The following is a 20,194-nucleotide window of genomic DNA, read 5'->3' as shown; positions in this document are numbered from 1 at the left end:
GGTAGCGTGCAGAGACTCGGGGTTGAAGTAGGATTGAATCTTCGAAGTTGGTGAAATATGTACAAGCAGGTTTAATGGCACTTTGAGAAACTTATTTACAAGATTATTTACACGAAAAAGAAGGGTACATCAGCAAAATGGCAAGCGTTAAGAGTTCATAGCGAAAAGCGACTGGATGAGCCGTTTACCCAGGGCCCAGAGCGACATTTCGTGCTCTGCAGCGTCCTTAAAACCCCCTATGTCCAGCCCCTCTCTGAAGATGCTGACCAACCAAATCCAGGGCACGCCCCTCAGGTATCGGCATCCAATCGAACACATCACTGCACTGATGGTCTGAAGCACTGACTGGTCCGGCATTCATTCGTTGGGCGTGATCACTTGTTGGCGGGAAAAGCTTGGGAACGGCGAGGAGAGGAGGTACATTTCTATTCTTCAGCAAAGAAACCACAGGCTGGTTCTGACAAGTGGTTTTACTTCTCAGAAACCCGAGTGCACGTGGCGCCGCATCCGCTCCCAGCATTGTCCGTTTTCGACAATTGCAAATCTTTCCTGCATTCCTGGGAAATCACTTAATGGCTGTATGCGTCATGCTCCTTTCTTGTCCTGCACGTCAGCGGACATGTCACTCTGTCGTCTCCTTTGGAAAGTAGGCATTCCTCACTGGACGATAGGGCTTATCGACTGGAAGGGTGAACAAAAGAAAGAAAGCACTTCCTGCATTTCCCGCAGGGGGACGTTTCTTTGTGTTTTTCCAGACGTTCTCTTGGCAGGGTCAATTTGGCATTTGCAGAGTGTCCACAAAGCAAAACAGGCTTACAAAACAGGATTCCTGAAAACAGGCTCACTTAGAGCCATTGGACCATCACCACATATTCACAGCACTTATCCATGCCCACAGGCGAACAATAGAGCGCGCAAATGCGGATGCTTGGTCGTAACAGCGCCTACAAGACAGTCACATCCAGATGGCGGTCTGCGACAGTTCCTGGTCAACAATTGGTGTTTATTTGTTCCGACTCTCTCGTGTATTGTTGTAAAGCCTCTGTGATTGCTAATATTGGGGTTTCTTAGGCTGCATACTCTGCAAGTATCAAAGCTTTCTGAGAGCCGGCAAGCCCACTGACTGCAAGAGAGCAGTGCCCCTACAAGACGGTCAAATCGTGACTCTCCAGACGGCAGCCTGCGACAGTTCCCGGCCAACAATTTGATGTTTATTTGTTCCGACTCTCTCGTGTATTGTTGTAAAGCCTCTGTGATTGTTAATATTGGGGTTTCTTATCCTGCATACTCTGCAAGTATCAATGCTTTTTGAGAGCCCGCAAGCCCACTGACTGCAAGAGAGCAGTGCCCCTACAAGAAGGTCACATCGTGACTCTCCAGATGGCAGCCTGCGACAGTTTCCGGCCAACAATTTGGTGTTTATGTATTCTGACTCTCTCGTGTATTGTTGTAAAGCCTCTGTGATTGTTAATATTGGGGTATCTTAGGCTGCATACTTTGTATTGCTGTTTGAGACCTGGCAAGTCCACTGATTGCAAGAAAGCAGCGCCATTCTAAGAGATGGACATGACTCTCCACAGTCTCTCTCATGTGTTGTCTATTGTTGTAAAGCATCTGTGATTGTTAATATTGGAGTTTCTTAGGCTGCATAATCAGCAAGTATCAAAGCTTTTTGAGACCCGGCAAGCCCACTGACTGAAAGATAGCAGTGCCCCTACAAAACGGTCACATCGTGACTCTCCAGATGGCGGTCTGCAACAGTTTCCGATCAACAATTTAATGTTTATTTGTTCAGACTCTCGTGTATTGTTGTAAAGCCTCTGTGATTGTTAATATTGGGGTTTCTTATCCTGCATACTCTGCAAGTATCAATGCTTTTTGAGAGCCCGCAAGCCCACTGACTGCAAGAGAGCAGTGCCCCTACAAGAAGGTCACATCGTGACTCTCCAGGCGGCAGCCTGCGACAGTTCCCGGCCAACAATTTGGTGTTTATTTGTTCTGACTCTCTCGCGTATTGTTGCAAAGCCTCTGTGATTGTTAATATTGGGGTATCTTAGGCTGCATACTTTGTATTGCTTTTTGAGACCTGGCAAGCCCACTGATTGCAAGAAAGCAGCGCCATTCTAAGAGATGGACATATCATGACTCTCCACGGTCTCTCTCATGTGTTGTCTATTGTTGTAAAGCCTCTGTGATTGTTAATATTGGGGTTTCTTAGGCTGCATACTCAGCAAGTATCAAAGCTTTTTGAGACCCGGCAAGCCCACTGACTGAAAGATAGCAGTGCCCCTACAAAACGGTCACATCGTGACTCTCCAGATGGCGGTCTGCAACAGTTTCCGATCAACAATTTGATGTTTATTTGTTCAGACTCTCGTGTATTGTTGTAAAGCCTCTGTGATTGTTAATATTGGGGTTTCTTATCCTGCATACTCAGCAAGTATCAATGCTTTTTGAGAGCCCGCAAGCCCACTGACTGCAAGAGAGCAGTGCCCCTACAAGAAGGTCACATCGTGACTCTCCAGGCGGCAGCCTGCGACAGTTCCCGGCCAACAATTTGGTGTTTATTTGTTCTGACTCTCTCGTGTATTGTTGCAAAGCCTCTGTGATTGTTAATATTGGGGTATCTTAGGCTGCATACTTTGTATTGCTTTTTGAGACCTGGCAAGCCCACTGATTGCAAGAAAGCAGCGCCATTCTAAGAGATGGACATATCATGACTCTCCACGGTCTCTCTCATGTGTAGTCTATTGTTGTAAAGCCTCTGTGATTGTTAATATTGGGGTTTCTTAGGCTGCATACTCAGCAAGTATCAAAGCTTTTTGAGACCCGGCAAGCCCGCTGACTGAAAGATAGCAGTGCCCCTACAAAATGGTCACATCGTGACTCTCCAGATGGCGGTCTGAGACAGCTCCCGATCAAAAATTTGATGTTTATTTGTTCCGACTCTCGTTTATTGTTGTAAAGCCTCTGTGATTGTTAATATTGGGGTTTCTTAGGCTGCATACTCTCCAAGAATCAATGCTTTTTGAGACCCAGCAAGCCCACTGACTGAAAGATAGCAGTGCCCCTACAAAACGGTCACATCGTGACTCTCCAGATGGCGGTCTGCAACAGTTTCCGATCAACAATTTGATGTTTATTTGTTCAGACTCTCGTGTATTGTTGTAAAGCCTCTGTGATTGTTAATATTGGGGTTTCTTATCCTGCATACTCTGCAAGTATCAATGCTTTTTGAGAGCCCGCAAGCCCACTGACTGCAAGAGAGCAGTGCCCCTACAAGAAGGTCACATCGTGACTCTCCAGGCGGCAGCCTGCGACAGTTCCCGGCCAACAATTTGGTGTTTATTTGTTCTGACTCTCTCGTGTATTGTTGCAAAGCCTCTGTGATTGTTAATATTGGGGTATCTTAGGCTGCATACTTTGTATTGCTTTTTGAGACCTGGCAAGCCCACTGATTGCAAGAAAGCAGCGCCATTTAAGAGATGGACATATCATGACTCTCCACGGTCTCTCTCATGTGTTGTCTATTGTTGTAAAGCCTCTGTGATTGTTAATATCGGGGTTTCTTAGGCTGCATACTCAGCAAGTATCAAAGCTTTTTGAGACCCGGCAAGCCCACTGACTGAAAGATAGCAGTGCCCCTACAAAACAGTCACATCGTGACTCTCCAGATGGCGGTCTGAGACAGCTCCCGATCAACAATTTGATGTTTATTTGTTCCGACTCTCGTTTATTGTTGTAAAGCCTCTGTGATTGTTAATATTGGGGTTTCTTAGGCTGCATACTCTCCAAGAATCAATGCTTTTTGAGACCCAGCAAGCCCACTGACTGCAAGAGAGCAGTGCCCCTACAAGAAGGTCACATCGTGACTCTCCAGACAGTGGCCTGTGGCAGTTCCTGGTCAACAATTTGTGTTTATTTGTTCTGAATTTCTCGTGTATTGTTGTAAAGCCTCTGTGATTGTTAATATTGGGGTATCTTAGGCTGCATACTTTACATTGCTTTTTGAGACCTGGCAAGCCCACTGATTGCAGGAGAGCAGCGCCAGTCTAAGAGACGGACATATCATGACTCTCCAGTCTCTCGCATGTATTGTCAATTGTTGTAAAGCCTCTGTGTCTGTTGATATTGAAGTCTCTTAGGCTGCATGCTTTGTGTTGCTTTTTGAGACCTGGCAAGTCCACTGACTGCAAGCAAGCAGAGCTAGTCTATGGAACAGCCACATTGTGACTCTCCAGACGTTGGTCTGGAGAGTCAGGTGACCTCAGGTGACCACCGCTCCTAAAAGAGCTGAGAGATGCCTCAATATACGCCTGTGGAACGGTGAATGCCAACCGGAAATACTTGCCGCTGCTGCAGGCAGATAAAACAATGCAAAGGGGCAACACCGACTGGAACGTTAGTGATGATGGCTTGGCGTGCATGAAGTGGAAGGACAAGAGAACCGTCCACCTGCTCTTTAATTACCATGATCCCGCACTTCAAGCGCTCATCGACAGAAAAAACAAGGATAGAAAACGCGCCAAGGTAGCTTGTCCAGATGCACTCCAGGACTGCAATCAGAACATGAATTTTGTTGATAAATTTGGCCAAAGAAAGAGCCAATATCAAATTGATCGGAAGTAAAAAAAATGGTGGCATAGAATTTTTTCTCATTTCCTAGACTGCAGCATCATGAACGCCTTCCAATATACAGTGAACTGGAAGGGGTTGAGAAGACGACACTCGAAGATTTTAAAAGAGACATAATCTGCACACTGACCGCAGAAGCACAGGCCTCTTCCCCAAGAGGAAGACAGTCGAGCAGCCGTGCAGTTAAAATAAAGGGGTGGAAACCATATGTAGCTCCGGTTGTCCGGGACACAGAATCGAACTACCAGCCCAAGAAGTGTACACCGAGGCGGTGCACGAAATGCAGCCCAAAGGCAAATCCAACAAGAACGACATGGATATGCGAAACGTGCAATGTTCCGCTTTGCCTAAGAGGGGACAAACAAATGTTTTGCCGACTTCCATAAGAAGTGAATGAACCTCCTGAGATAACCACCGTGGTGAAATGGGGCCCCATTTCACCACGGTGGTTACCTCAGGTGACCACCTCAGATCATCAGTACTGTCATGTGCGATTTTTTACTTTTATTCTTTTTCTCAGTGTCCTTGAGCAGTTCGTGCAATAAAATTTGGTTTTCTTACAAAAACTGTGCCTCAAAGAGTTAAAAAGAAGCGACGACAGTTTTCATTCAAGAAAAAGGTCGAAATTCTTCACGAACTAGAGCCGGCAAAAGGCAGGTCAATGTATGCAAGGAGCGTGGCATTGCGCCGTCAACTGTCGTGACCATTTTGAAAGATCAGGAGAAGATAACCAAGCTTCATCGCCAGTCCCATCTTGATCACGCAAGGAAATGTTTGCGACTTGGGAATTATGAAAATGTGGACGAAGCTGTCCTCACGTGGTTCAAGGAGGCTAGGCCTGCTGCTACCACCAGCGCTCGACAAGTACGGACTGCTGCATTTGAAGACGTAGAGGCAGCAGTGTACAAGTGGTCTGTAGACATTAGGTTGCAAAACATCCCTGTTTCTGGCCCAATGATCGAACAGAAAGAGAAGGATTTCGCTTTCATGCTGAACAGATCTGACTTCAGAGGCGGCTAAGGCTGGCTGCAGCGGTTTAAAGAGCGTCACGGCATTATCGGCCGTGCTGTCACCGGTGAAAGCCGCGCAGTAGATCTCAGCAGCGTGCAAAAGAGGATTGATGAAAATTGGAACGCCATCACAACAAGGTACCATCCCCGTGATATATTCAACGCCGATGAGACTGCTTTGTTCTGGCAAATGATTACGAACAGAATGCTGGCCTGTCGTGATGACAAGACCCACAGTGGGAAGGTCAATACAGCCAGAATATCAGTGTTGCTCGCCACCAACGTCGATGGGTCAACTAAGCTTCAACCACTCATAATAGGAAACAGCAAATCACCGCGGTGTCTAAAGAACGCACTTTCTGTTCCGGTGTCTTACAGATGGAACGGGAAAGCTTGGATGACAAGCAAACTTTTTGGCAAGTGACTCAAGTCCTGGGACGACGACCTGGTAAGCCAAGGCAGAAAGGTCTGCTTGCTGGTTGATAACTGCTCTGCGCACCATTGCAACGTCAGCAACATCGAGCCTCGTTTTCTTCCGCCCAACACAATGTCGGTGCTGCAGCCTTTAGACCAAGGTGTCATTCGTGCACTGAAGGCAGGCTATAGGCAGCGACTTGTGCAGAGGCTTTTGCTAAACCTCCGCACTGGCCGGGAACTGAAAATTGACCTCCTGGGAGCAATAACCATGCTGAATGCATCGGCAATAACCATGCCTGGTATGCATCGGCTTCCCCCTCCCTCTCATTGCTCGGCGATCACGGTGGCTCACCAGGCCAGAAGATGCCAGTCTCCTCTGGAAGCTTCGGCGGCACCTAACCAATGACAATGCGCGGCTTGGAGGGAAGAAATAGGAATGCTTAAAACAAGCAAAGCTACATGTGTGTGCGCGTTAGCTTTCGCGCGTCAACAGACGCGGCGTGCCCTATTTATGGAGGCCGCGTTGCTTGTGTAAGTCAGTCAGTGTGTGAGCTACTATTGCGGCGTGTTCGCAAGTGCTACGGCTCGACTCCCGGGGTTCTCCCGCTGCTGGCAAGCCCAGACCTGCGAGAGAGCTGCGCTCGTCTTACATGGTGGCCACATCGTGACTCTCGAGGCGTCGGTCTGCAACAATGCCCAGTGAATAATTTGGTGTATGTTTATTTGGCTCTCTCATGTATTGTTCAGTGTTGTAAAGCCTCTGTGTTATTGAATGCCTCTTTAGTTGCGTGCTTAGCGATGCTTTTCTGCGAACCTCTCATCTGTACATTTTAAGTGATCATGTATACTCCTTTGTATCGTCTCTTGCTGTGTATAAAGATTGTTTTGTTTGTTACTTCTGACTCAGACCCTTACTCTGGCCTGAACCGGCGAAAGCTGGGCATCAAACGGCAACCCCCTTCTGTCACTACAAGGTAGTTGAATTCCAGTTGAGCTTGCCACGCAAGTCGAGGGCATCTCCTTTGTGACCGGAACAGTTACACCCCTCACTCTAAGGGTGTCTGGGAGTGTGTGCACTATTAAGGGCGCATCGTTAACAATTCTCTAATTATTAACGGGTGACAACAAGGTACCAGCCATCAGAGCTGTACAATGCGGATGAAACTGGATTTTTTATCAAAGGCTACCAAATCAGATTCTAGCACTAAAACAGGATCACTGTCACGGCGGGAAGCAGAGCAAGCTGTACATCACGGCTCTTCTGTGTGTAAACATGGATGCCACAAACAAGCAGGTGCTGCTTGTGATTGGCAAAAGTAAGAAGCGGCAATGTTTTAAGAACGCTCAGAAGCTGGAAGTTGAGTACACTTCATCTTCAGTGACTGGTTCTAGGCGTTTGACAAGGAAATGGAGCGTGACAGCTGCAGTGTTTGCCTCTTGGTGAACGAATGTTCCGCCCATCATGCAGACGACATGGAGCTGAAAAATGTCCGAGCTACGGTTTTTCTCGCTGAACTGTACTTTGCTGATTCACCAGGGAATAATAAACAGTACGAAGTGCGCATGTCGTCAGTTGATCGACAAGCTACTGCTTAGCTTGAAATGCCCCACCAAGGTGGATATTTTTCAAGCTTTGGGGATGTTTGCTGCACCCAGAAAGGCGACGACGAAGGACGAGATTCAGAACTGTTTCCGGAAGGCCGGGTTTGAGAACGTTGCGGCTGGAACGAGTGCCCCTGAAGAATGCGACAGCGCCGTTCACTGCCCATGCACTTGGACATGGCGGGAGAGACGATCGGGCCGGCCTCGAAGAAGCATGCAGATGCCTGGAAAGTGACGGGGTCATTCCTGATGGTGTTACATTGGAGAACTTCCTCTGCACCGGCAATTGCATTGTTGCTACTGAGGAAGTGACAGACGAGTCCATCGTACAGGATGTGTGGGGAAACACGCAGGAGGACCCGGGCAGTGACATTGACGCCGAAGACAGCGAAGCCCCAAGCAACCGTGGAGTGCTTGACGCAATTGACGTGCTGCGGCGCTAAGCGAGTTTAACAGGACTGCAAGAAGTGATGCAATTCCTGTGGGCCTATGAACGCAGTGCAAGGCCATCTCTGATAGCTAAGCAGACGCAAAAGGAGGTCACGGATTACTTTCAGAGAAAATAAAAAAGTCCTTACAACTGGCAAGTGCCTTGGTAATGTCACTGCATGTTAGGCATGGAATTTCAATGCGAAATTTCACTCTAACAAAGCAAACTGCAGCCGATTTTTAAGACTTTGTTATATCAAGGGTTAACTGTACAATAAAAATTAAAAAAAAAAAAATGGGAGGAAAAATGCAGCAGTGAAGGAAAAGCCCGGCAGTGAAAGGCTTAACAGAAGCACTATATAGAAAAAAAATGGACAGAGCTCACCAGACGTTGAGGTGAGGCCCACTTGCTCACTGGTAGTGCAGCTTACCGCTGGAGCATCACTATTTATTGGGGTGAATTTCTGGAAAATAAAGACGAAATGCGTGTAAAACCACACTACTTAACCAGCTCCCTGTTTGTTAGGCCCGTGTGACTTTCACAAATAACTATGAATATGCAATGTAGTCGCCAAGTGCGGCATTCCTTGCTCTGATGAAGCCCCCCCCACCCTTTACTCATTTTTCTTAGAAACTGAGCAGTACCTTCATCAGCTATTTACATTCTTGGCCAACACAACAAAGCAGAACATGCTTAGATTCAGTTCGTCAACCCTATGAGTGATCTGGGAGATGTTTGTCCCTACTGCTGACACAAACATTTAGACACATACCAAAAATTCAACATGCTGAAAATGATGTCAAAACCAAAAGCCATAAAATTTCAACAAAAATTATGAGAAGCTGCTCATCACATCACAACCACTCATTTCAAAAACTGTGTTCATGCTGAACAAAAGATTTGAACACACGCTTTGAAGAGGAGGGCTAAACACTGGAAAAAAAAATTCAAGGGCTTTTCAGGAACCGTAAGGCACTGATGAGGTAGTCTCAAGGACTTCAATCGATGGTGAGATAAGTGTTTTGGTAGAAAATAATGCCTACAATAAGACTGCTAATTTTGGTTATGAAATATAAAAGCAAGCAAGATGTACCATCAGGGACAAAAGTCTGTGGACCACACAAACTGCAACCAAAGCATATAACATTTGTACCAGCCAGTAGTCTCTGACCAGATTTGTCAATGTGAAAGTTGGACTTCAGTTCTCTTATGTGTGCTAGAGAAATAAGATGATACGAATTTGTTTACATCGTGTTTCTAGTCCAAAACCACCAGACATGTGGTACTTAACCCTAAAAAATACTAGTAATTCAAAACTAAATATTTCAGTTTCATTGCACTTTTTCAGGTCTCCTTCAGCACTATGATATAGGTAGTTACGCTTGCTGTTGGTACTAAAAAGCAGGCTCAACTACACAATGCTAAACAAGAATACTAGGAACGCTTTTGAAGTTTTTGCATTAGTGCAGAATCAATGGCTTCATACCAGACTTGCCTTCTGCAGTTATCCAATATCTGTCTTGTTTCACAATATGCCTTTTATTTTCAATTCCTCCACTGGCTTTTTAAACATACTTGTAAGCAGGTTACCTTATGTCAGCAACTGCTTAGAAGTTCACACTTCTGTCTGCTGCAGAGTCAATATCTTTTTGATTGCACTGACTGCTGAGCTGTATGTTGCCTTTGTTCCATCGAGTACACTCGCCAATGGTGCCATGTGGCTCAAACAGACATCCGGAGCTCCTTAGTAATTGGAATTTTAAGGACACCACACATCCTTCATCCTAACATGCAAGAAATCTATTTTAAGCTTTCCGTAAGCATTTGGTGATTAACACTATACACTGTTTAGTAGCCTGTCCCTGGATTAAAATAAGAAGAATGTAGACTACACCACAAAGGACTGATTTTGAAGTAGCCAGTATCATGACAAAAGAACCCTGAAAATTGCGGCTGTGGTTCACTGTTTCAAAAAACCTTCGAGCTGCGTCATGGGCACACTGCAGGTGGCTGCAGTGAAAAGCACTCATCCCTGTTCCAAAAGGGTGGAGAGAACAGAAAAGAGTAGGGGTGGATCTTTCATGGCTCACATTCTATGACTCGACGTCAAGGAGGCATTGGTCCAAGTACAGCAGGTACAAATCAAAATGCGTTGACTTCAGCCTTAGAATGCCAGCACACACTTGGCATAATCTGCATAACTGTACTCAGACTTCTCAGTAGTTCCGTAAATCCAAGGGTCTTCAAGACTTCGAATATAGTGTTTAAGAGATCAATAGTTTAAGGATTTATGGCACCATTGTGAACCCTATAAATATCAGCCTTTTCTGCAGCAGGTTTTTTCTGGACGTGACAAAGCCATAAAAGGGAGTCCTTACAGAGGCCTGCACAAAGTAAAAGGCAGCAACTTGTGAAAAAAAGATGAGAGAGAAGAGTGATAAAACAACTTGGCTTTCCACTGATAGTGGTGGGCAAGCCCATGAAGGTGCAGATGCGCAAGCCCTATCAGGGTTCGTACAGGTTCAAAATAAGCAAATTCAAGGATATTCAAGGAATTTCAAGGCCCAGTTGGAGTATTTTCAAGGACTCAATGCAATGCTACATGCAGCAGTTTTCAATATCAGGTACCGATTTTACTGAACAAAATCGAAAAAGAAACATTTCTAGGAACAGCTTGTATTGCACTAAGCCAATATTGTACTAAGCCAACATAATAAAGCCAGTATTGCACTAAGCCAAAATAATTAAAAAATGTTCAGTCTTGAAAAACACCCTGCAATGCATTGCACCATTGTCGAAGATTAATCCACTCTGCAAAACTGCTAATGGCAACTTCAGTGGAGCTGCTGCCACTTCTCCTGACTCTTTTCGTTAATGCTACACAGCTCCTCAGTCTTGCTTCGTGCAGCCTTCCTCAGGCTATTGGATCTGACAATTTATTTCAGATCATTAGCTGCCTCTGTCTTTTCAGCATACGTATCTGCTGAAGCCGGTATGAAACCGGTGCAACAGCAAGTGGTGCAAGCCGGTGAAACCGGTGTGCAACAACGTTTAGGGGAAAAGTCTCTTGACCGGTAACTGCTGAGAAGTCTTTCCTCCTTGCAGAAGAACCATGGAAAAGCGCGCTCAGACTTGAGAGCAGGCTGTCAACTCCCCACTTACTTGCTGTAACCCCTGCCATGTAGGCGTTGTGCATGGTGTGGAGGCCAAAGGTCCCAATGTTTAAACATTGAACTTGGTCTGCTTGATGCAGGTGCTCTTGGAAATTCTTGAGCAACTCAAGGTTAACATTGGGACTATTCATTGAAATCTGAAGAATTTTCTCAAGAGGGAAAGGCTCGAGCGCACTCAGCAGCTTTCCCTGGCTGTCCTCGGATGTCGAGTGCCTCATAAACACCGAGGTATAGTACCTCGTTGCCGCCTTGTGAGACGAATTCCAAAACCGGATGTGAACATCCATTTGTTTTCGCTGGAGATAGCCGTTTGTGGACTCGTCGAAGAGTACCATGTAGTAATCACAATCGTTTATCTCCTGCTGCAAAGCAGATAAAAAGAAGGGTGTCAGACCATGGCACGTCATGTAGGCACATTCTCTCCGCAAGAAAATGCTTTGGCCGCGCCACTGTCCAGGAACATACGCTGGAATAGCTGGCCTGCTTCCGATGATGACCGATAGGAGAAATGCGATGTGACAACCTTCAAAGTCCACAGAATCTCTGCGTTCGTCACCAGCTCATGTGCCTTGCAAGCACCACCTAGCTTTCCCGATTGCGAAGGAGGTGGAATGGATGACTGTTGGCTCGTACTTGGAACTAAATACTTTCGCACAGAGCTGTTGACTGCAATCTTCATGACACCAGCATGCTAAGCATTCTTCATATGACTCTTTAACGCCGACTCGCCCATGGTGGTTATATCGAAGGTCTTGCTGCAAGGCCTGTATGTTGCGCGGTGCTCGCTCGTCGTATCTGGTGCAATCCAGTCTTTGCTAGCGTCGTTGTGAAGCCACGTGCCTTGAAATTTGCATTTCCCAGGCATTAGCTTTGCATTCGGTTGCTTCAGCTGCAACAAGTCGGGTGCAGAACAGACGTGAAAATACAATGCCATCAACCACCATAACAAAGCGCCAAAGTTGGAGTGGATTGAATCGGCTCAAGTTGGCTTCAGAGCAAGTGGCTCCAATGTGGCTAACCGTGGCGCAACATTGGCTATATTAGCACAAACTTATTTTTTACACCTGAAACGCAGATACTGAAACACATTATTGAAAATACAAATATTTTAATTAACCGCATTTTTTTCTGATTAATAACCATTTGCATGCAGTACGCTAGGAATTCAAGGATTTTCAAGGGCCTTGAAAACGAAATTTTCAAATTCAAGAGTTTTCAAGGTTTTGACAACTTGACACCCTGTAGCATATACCAGTGACAAAACAATAAAACACTCTCTAAAGTTGCAAAGTTATGAACTTGTTTAAACAAAGAACCCCAACAGCAGGGTTGTTCAAACACACAGGCCTCCAGCCTTCTCTTTGGAAATCACCCTAACGCTAACTATCCCAACAACGACAATAATAATTAGTGATTCTAAAGCAGCCATTGGCAACTTTGTCAAAGGCAGAATCTCACCGATCACAGCAGAAATTCTCAGAAACTTCCCAAAAGGCACGAAATATGTATAGCTTATTTGAGTTCCGGCTTACTTGTCTAACCCTGGGAACAAGGCAGCACACCAAACAGCTCGCGAGTCATTTGGCTGAGCTATGGAAGAGAGCTTGTACGAAGGGAAGACGAGCAAGGAACTGAATGCATACCACATTACGCTACATTAAGGCTTTTAGAAAGACTCTCCCATCTCTGCACAAATACCTAACAAAAGAAGAGGAAGTACTTTGGAGGCAAATCAAAACCAAATCACTTACAAATCCATTCATATTTAGTAATGTGTACCCAGATAGATACAAACCAGAGTGCAGCAAATGTGGCCGCAAAGCCACTGTAGATCACATCTTCTGGAACTGCCCGACAGACGTTCACGAGAACTTCTCCAAAGGCTTGATCGCTTGTGCCCGTGGGAAGACTTGCTGTTCAGTTTCAAACTGGAAGCCCAAGTACAGGTCGTCACAAGAGCACAAGGGGCCGCATCAGACTACGCTAATGGCCATCTACAAAGACCCACCGATAGGTTAAAGGGCCACTGTCCAGGAAAGGACCTTTTTAAGCAAAGGAGCCCAGTGTTTCGATCAGGTACCGGAGATAGTCTGTGCAAAATGCTACAGTGACACACGCACTGCAAAGCAACGAAAATACAAATCAAAGCTCTCTCATGCTCTCCTTTCTGAAGCCAGCTTCCCTGTTTCCTGCGATGGCCCGTCGAACCACAGTTATGACATACTTCCCGAGAACGACGTCCATTGGTCCGTCTCGTTGACTGGTGGGAGAAGGATGGCTGTCTACCACTCGCTGCGCGCTTTTCCCTCGCCACGGCCAGACTGAATCCAGCGGCGCGCGCTCCCTCCCCCGTTTTTTTTTTCTCGCGCACGCGGAGTGCCACGCCCCACCTCCCACCAAACGCGAAGGAAGGGGAATTCGTCTTGCGGAGGCTAGACGACCTCGGGCAGGAGAGTGAAAAACCTTTGCGAGGGAACGGAAGGAGAGAAGCATGACAGAATCAGATGATTGTGGTGGCTTTTCAAAAACATTTTGCGGCCTTGCGTTCTAGGGGCGAAGCCTCACAGTCACCGGTGAAGAAAATATTTTCGACCGGAGGGTGGACAGTGGGCCTTTAAGACGGTAATAAAAGTTTTCCAATTAAACTGCAAGTTTGAGCACATGAAACTACTACTGCGCAAACAGGCCCTCGGGGAAAGAGGGGTTGGTGCACCGTTTCCACGGCCTGCAACCTTGAACTGAACAAACCCAGTGAAGAGATGATATTACAAGCTTTAGCAATACGCTAGAAATAGTTGCACCACCATAAGTATTCTAGCTTCGTGTTCGGGTGCATACTGTTTTTAATGTATAGCAAACCCTGTACGAGCATGTCATTTGCACTGAAAATGTTAAGGGCTCGCGTAGCCTTTTTCCTTCTCAAAACGCCTCCATCAAAATCGCCACTTATGGCGTAGATTGCACTTCACAGGCGCCAGCTACTTAAAAGCAGTTTCTCCCAAGATGAATAAAACTGTGCACAAGCCGCGTTTACTATACTCACCATTAAAAATATTTCTGCTATGTCAAAGCGCCAGAACAGCGAGCCTAATTTTTAAATCTATCACAAGTATTTAAGTTAATCCTACAAGCATACGCACAAGTATGTACAACAATACTGTCAACCCTGCAGACTGTTCATTCACCTTAGACCCAAAAAATGACCTTCAGGCGCCAACAACAAAAGAAGTGACAGATAGATAACTGGGCACCACAGGTTGTATATCTGTACAATCAACTCATCTCCATAACTAGGTGCAACAAAATGGTTGCAGAGCATGAATGTAATCATAAACCAATCAAGAGGAAAGGAAAGGAAAGGTGGGCAACTTGCAACTAATCGGTCAACAATAAAAGCCACACATTTTAGAGCGCAGCTCTTTGGCGTCCGTTCCTGGGTTTCGCGTCGGCGTCGGCCTCGTAACCAGCTCCGCCCCCCTTTCATCCCCCCCAGCGCTAGCAGCGACCGACTGATACCGCTGAATGCCGCTGACGCCGCCAGAGAGTCAAGATAACGTGACTGCATAGATCACCGTCGCCGCCATGCAGAAAGAGGAGGGGAGGGTCCCCCCCCCCCTGTTCCTGTGTGGCGGATAGGGTGCTCTTCAGTTGCCGACGTGCCGGTTATTTCAAGTAGGCCCCGGCACGTCGACGAATACGTGACCACCTTCCCACGGCTAGACCTGGTTCTTGGCGCTGCGGAAGCGAGGGTACCATATTGTTTGCGTCGGCATCGGCGGCGTTGTCCCTGAAACCAACTCCGCAGCTGGGGTTGACTCACTATCGGCGTCAGCAGCATCAGTCAGTCGCTGCTATCTCTTCCCTCCTCCCTTTATCGCGTTGTCCGCTCGCTGCGCGCGCTTCTGACCCCATCGTTTGCCGCTGGGTGTACACGCCGCCCCCCTCCCCCCTCTTCCTGCGAGTCTCCGGTTGTCAAAGCGCCGGCTCGAATTTAATTCCTTTCTTCGCGCGCAATAAAAAATTCTGTGATAGCGCATACATGTGTTGCTCGATTTCTTTGCCTCAATCTATCGAAAAGGTGGAACAGCTTATTTGCTGCGCTCAAATTTCGCATTAGGAAGTAACGTAATCGTCGGTAATTTTTTTTTCAATTGCGGTATGCACTGCACTGTGCATCAGGCGATAAGTCGCGTGACAGGACGAAATGAAAAGGAGTTGAGCTTAAACTCAGCTCAGATATGCAGACGGATTACGACTGCTATGCATTCCTCTCCAATCTGGATAAAAGGTTACAATACTTCTTTTGTCAAGCCATTACTGTGCCAGCTGCTACCACTTTATCCATGCAACTTCCTAAAAACACAATCAACTAAAGTTATGTCGCCTCCTTGTACACTTACTTTTGGAATCCAGTCAGTTACTATTAGCAACGATCTGTTATATTGCCTTCCCAATTACACTGCTTCCCCATTTCGATTAGGTTGTCCTCAACTTTTCCCACTTCTTATCGTCACGCTCACCATTTTCCCTTCCACAGCTCAGTGCTGCCCTCAATTTAAGATGAACCATTTTCATGGGGTTCTATGCTTCTGATTCACATGACAGTATGGGTAAGATACAGCTTCTATTCAAGGAATATGGCAAAACGTCATTTTTACCTAAGAGAATCTGGCAAATATGGTCAAACTAATCCTTATTCTTGTAGTTATTTCATCCTCATGGTATGGATCTGTGGCAACTATACAGCCTATGTAGGTGTATTCCGTTACCACAGTAGTGCTACTGGCAGAATGCAATTTAGAGCAAGTTTTGTAGCCCTGATATTTCCAATCTTCAGCATCTCGGGGCAATAAGATCTGATTTAGGTGCACTCTGAAGTGTTCTGCAGTATGAGGCTTTAAGTTTCTGACTTTTAAGTAGACAAACAATACTGAAAAAGTTGGTCTTACATTCTGTTTTATGCTGTATAATTATGAGCTCATACTCTGCATATATTGCCAAGTAAGCACATGCATGCTAAATATGTGGCTCCCCACTTTTCTTTGCAAATGTAAGGCTTCATTTATCTCAACATTAGAACCATTCAGCATTTTCATTTATGACAACCATGATGCCACACTTCATGTGCACATGTGCTTCCCTTGCGCAAAACAATAAAAAGCAATTAATCGAACTTCGTCACATTGATGACTGTCGTGAACCAGGGCATTAATGAGGCCCTTGTGCTCACTGAAGAAGTTCTGCCTGGAGTGCACACAAACATGCACTAGCTCTTTCTTATCTCCAATATTTAACACAAAAAGTGAAGCACCAGGCTCATCATGTTTCAAACTAAAATGAACAATGAAGTGCAAACGCAGCAGCTGCATGCTGTCGCGTCCTTCGGATGGGTGGATGGTACCAAATAGCCATGTTCGCCATCAGGCACGCTGCCCAATATTTTCACAAACTGACTTTACAAGAGTGAACGCCAATTATCTGGTGTGACTGCGTAGCGTGGAATGCTTGCTACGCACCACCACCTTACCCAAGGGCTCTTCCCCACAAGCTGTAGCTCATCAAAGCTCAGAAAAGGTAATATTCTGGAAGAAGCAATATGCTGTATACACGAAATAGCCATATTTGCTCACGTGGTTTATGCCACCTAATCACTGTTTCATCAAAAATGCAACCTTTGGTCAATTTCTCACACACGGGCCTATGTGAACAGCCAGTCAAAATTATGGCGGTAAAAATTTGACTTTAAAGGCAGAGAGCTTCAATGTGACCGTTGGCCTTGATCTTAATGTGTCCACTACTTTTTTATTTATGGAAAGAGCGGTAAGGGCAATGGCTAAAAATGCTCACCCAAGTTTCACCAGGCTGCATGCACATGTGGCATAAAAACTGCCGTCAATGTAGGTTTACACTGCCACGAGACAGTCATGCTCGTGTAAGTGGCCTTCAAGGGACGTTAATATTTTTGCAACAGCAGCAACAACCAAAGTTAGCCTTGGTTTTCCTGAACAGCCCACATATGGTGCAGCTCATTTCAAAACCTATGAGTCCGGTGTGGTTTGGAGCAATTTTCTCAATTTTTGTAACAATGGTACACTTTTTGGATTGGCACGGTTTGGGGCAAGCATAGTGTCACTGTTTAATTTCAGCACATCAATACCTATAGCATATTACTCTTCCTTTCTGACACTGATGAACACTGCCCATTCTGTTTTAACCTGTTTGGGTCATTGATCATGTTTTGCAAATTCACCCCTTGTCGCTCAGCTCGACAATAACCTCAGTGAAACGAAGATTACTAACGTTGAGTAACTCTCATGCCCAGGTCTTCCCAGCCCAGATCTGTGAACACCTCCTCTAAAGAAGCAGTGAACAGCATCACAGAGATCATGTCTCCCTGTATAGCACTTTTCCTTATTGTGATTTTATTAACCTCTTTATGAAGGACTATGGTTGGCTGTGCAGCTACCATAGATATCTTCCAATACATGGTTCCGCAATGCCTTTGTGATTGCAGACTGTACATACTGGACCGTGCAGGAGTTTGTTATTTCTGCACATTTCATTGTAACCTGATTAAAACTGTACTGCACAATTCGGGAAACTCGGCTTCTTTATTTACGGTAATGCACAGATTGAGAACAACTACATGGGTGAAGAAATAACTGTTATTTAGGCAAAAGAACCAATAGCCTTGAGCTCCCCATTGCTAACCATGCCAGCTATGCAGCTAAACAAAATTATCTGATTTCACTGCTATTTTCATGCAGAGAGATGAGTTGTCCTGCGATCACCGAGACACTCGCAAAACCGCAACAATAGCGGCTACTTTATTGAAAGGGTGAGCAATGCCACGGGCAGCTTTCTGGTGCACTGTGCAAGGACCTGATTAAGTAGTTGGAACGGCCAAAAGAATTTGCAGCAGACTTTGTAACACGCGGAGCAGCTTTATGTTTTGTAACACAATCAAAAATACTGCTAAAAGTGATATAAAAAGATGCTTTCACTAACTCTGTCAAACATTTGGAAGGCAACAGTTGCACGATTTCATGAGAAGGGGGGTGCAATTTGAGGAACTATTGAATATGCCAACAACCGTTGCCGGTGCTCGAAAATAACTGCTACGGCTACCTGGCCCCTGCTTTGTGCCCAACGGCCGTATCCCTTAGCACGAGTGCGACTACCAAGGCGAGAAACAAGGGGCAAGCAACTTACCTCTTAGCACTTCCATAGTTTTCGGAGATTGTTGATTGTAGCCCTCACAGTCTTCAGAACAGCCAACTGAGATTACAGTGCAGTACCAGCGTCTTATGATATCCTGACCGCCGTACGCCGCAGACATAAAGCATGCAGTCACAAACGCCCGATGTAACCCAACCAACACATCAACGCACGTCACACACGTGAACCTTCCCACAAAATCACGACAAAACGCTGTACCACCCATAAGTCTATCTGCCTCTAACGTTGTCGCTGTGAGGGGCGAGACTAAAACCCGCCATGAATAGGGTTTTTTCGGCTGAAACGTTGTCCCTAGATTCCCCCAAACACATTGCACTCCATGTTTTTTAAAAGTACCTAGAATTCGGCGAATAATTCCCTATCGGGGCTCAAGTTTTCGCCAGAATATTCATGGCGTTCTTTTTCGCCCCGATAGGGAATTATTCGCCGAATTCTAGGTACTTTAAAAAAAAAAAAAAAAAAAAAACATGGAGTGCAATGTGTTTGGGGGAATCTAGGGACAACGTGGCGTTCTTTTTCGTGCCCCGCCGGGGTGGTGCAGTGGTAAGACGCCCGACTACTGTGCCGGAGTTCCCGGGTTCGAACCCGACCGCGGCGGCTGCGTTTCGATGGAGGCGAAACGAAGTGGCGTCGTGTGCTGTGCGATGTCAGCGCACGTTAAAGATCCCCAGGTGGTCGAAATTACTCCGTAGCCCTCCACTACGGCTCCTCTTTCTCTCTTTCCACTTTCATTCCCACCTTCCTCCCTTCCCTTACGGCGCGGTTCGGGTGTCCACAGAGCAAGTGTGACAGTTACTGCGCCTTTCCCTTCCTGTGAACCAATTTATTATTATTATTATTATTATTTTTCGTCGTCTGCCGCTGCGTGGGACATCATGCCCGGTGGGAGCGTGCGCGGTATTGTTGTTGGTGATAGTCAGGTGAAGTTTTTGCAGCGTGTGCGAATCCCGCTGCTGCACACGGTCAACGTGGTCACCTTTAGTTTCGGCGGCGCTACAACGGAGACGTTGCGAAGTCTTCTCCACGGTCTTGGCCTTCGGCGCCAAGATTTCATCGCAGTGTACGTCGGCGGAAACGACTTATTCATTCGGGGCAACGATCCAGTGTCTGTGATCGTTGCGCGCGTTGAGGTAAGCCGCTGTCTCTTATGTTGGGTGGTTGTCATATGTGTTTCGTTTCATGGGCTGGCAGTACTAGATCCGTAAACTGTTTCAGGGCATGCTGCTAATCGGGGCTGACTTTCGCAACGAAGCGGGTAATTCGTCCACTATACTTGGACTGCTAGTTGTTACAGGTCGCTTACTTCCAGAGCGCTGACACTTGTCACGTCGAATTGCGTTGATTTTGCAGCCAGCGGAAACGTGTTTTAATTTGTATAGTAGCAGTGAGTGTACCGTTGATTCAGGGCCACATTTTGAGCTTTCGAATGGAAGCGGCACGCATGGAAGTGCATGTGTGCCGCATTATTGATCTAATATTTAGAGGAAACCTCTAAGGTGGAGTAGATTTATAACACTTTCACTTTGCGTCCTGCATTTCTCGTAAAAACAAAAAAAATGACATTACGAAAATGACATAATATTCACTGCATGTTGCTTCATGCAATGTTATTCACTGCTCATCATATATGTTTTGTATGTGTGTATGTGTGCAGGAGCTTGTAGAAGAACATGATTATACAAGCAATA

At 46.0% G+C, this 20,194-nt stretch overlaps 1 long non-coding RNA gene across 1 annotated transcript; it reads right to left on the bottom strand.

Annotated features, from left to right (window-relative positions):
* Positions 1 to 3,052: 3,052 nt before the first annotated feature.
* LOC146195149 (uncharacterized) lies at positions 3,053 to 18,849 on the bottom strand. Its single transcript, XR_014705966.1, has 3 exons — positions 18,480 to 18,849; positions 13,063 to 13,195; positions 3,053 to 8,557 (listed from the first exon to the last, which is right to left on the bottom strand). It is a non-coding gene; the product is annotated as an uncharacterized LOC146195149 (long non-coding RNA).
* Between the last annotated feature and the right edge of the window lie 1,345 nt (positions 18,850 to 20,194).

This window comes from Amblyomma maculatum, chromosome 3 (genome assembly GCF_055883805.1).
Source record: "Amblyomma maculatum isolate TAMU_Amacu chromosome 3, ASM5588380v1, whole genome shotgun sequence".
NCBI lineage: Eukaryota > Metazoa > Arthropoda > Arachnida > Ixodida > Ixodidae > Amblyomma > Amblyomma maculatum.
The sequence above is the reverse complement of the archived record's forward strand: the minus strand, read 5'-3'. Positions and strand labels throughout refer to the sequence as shown.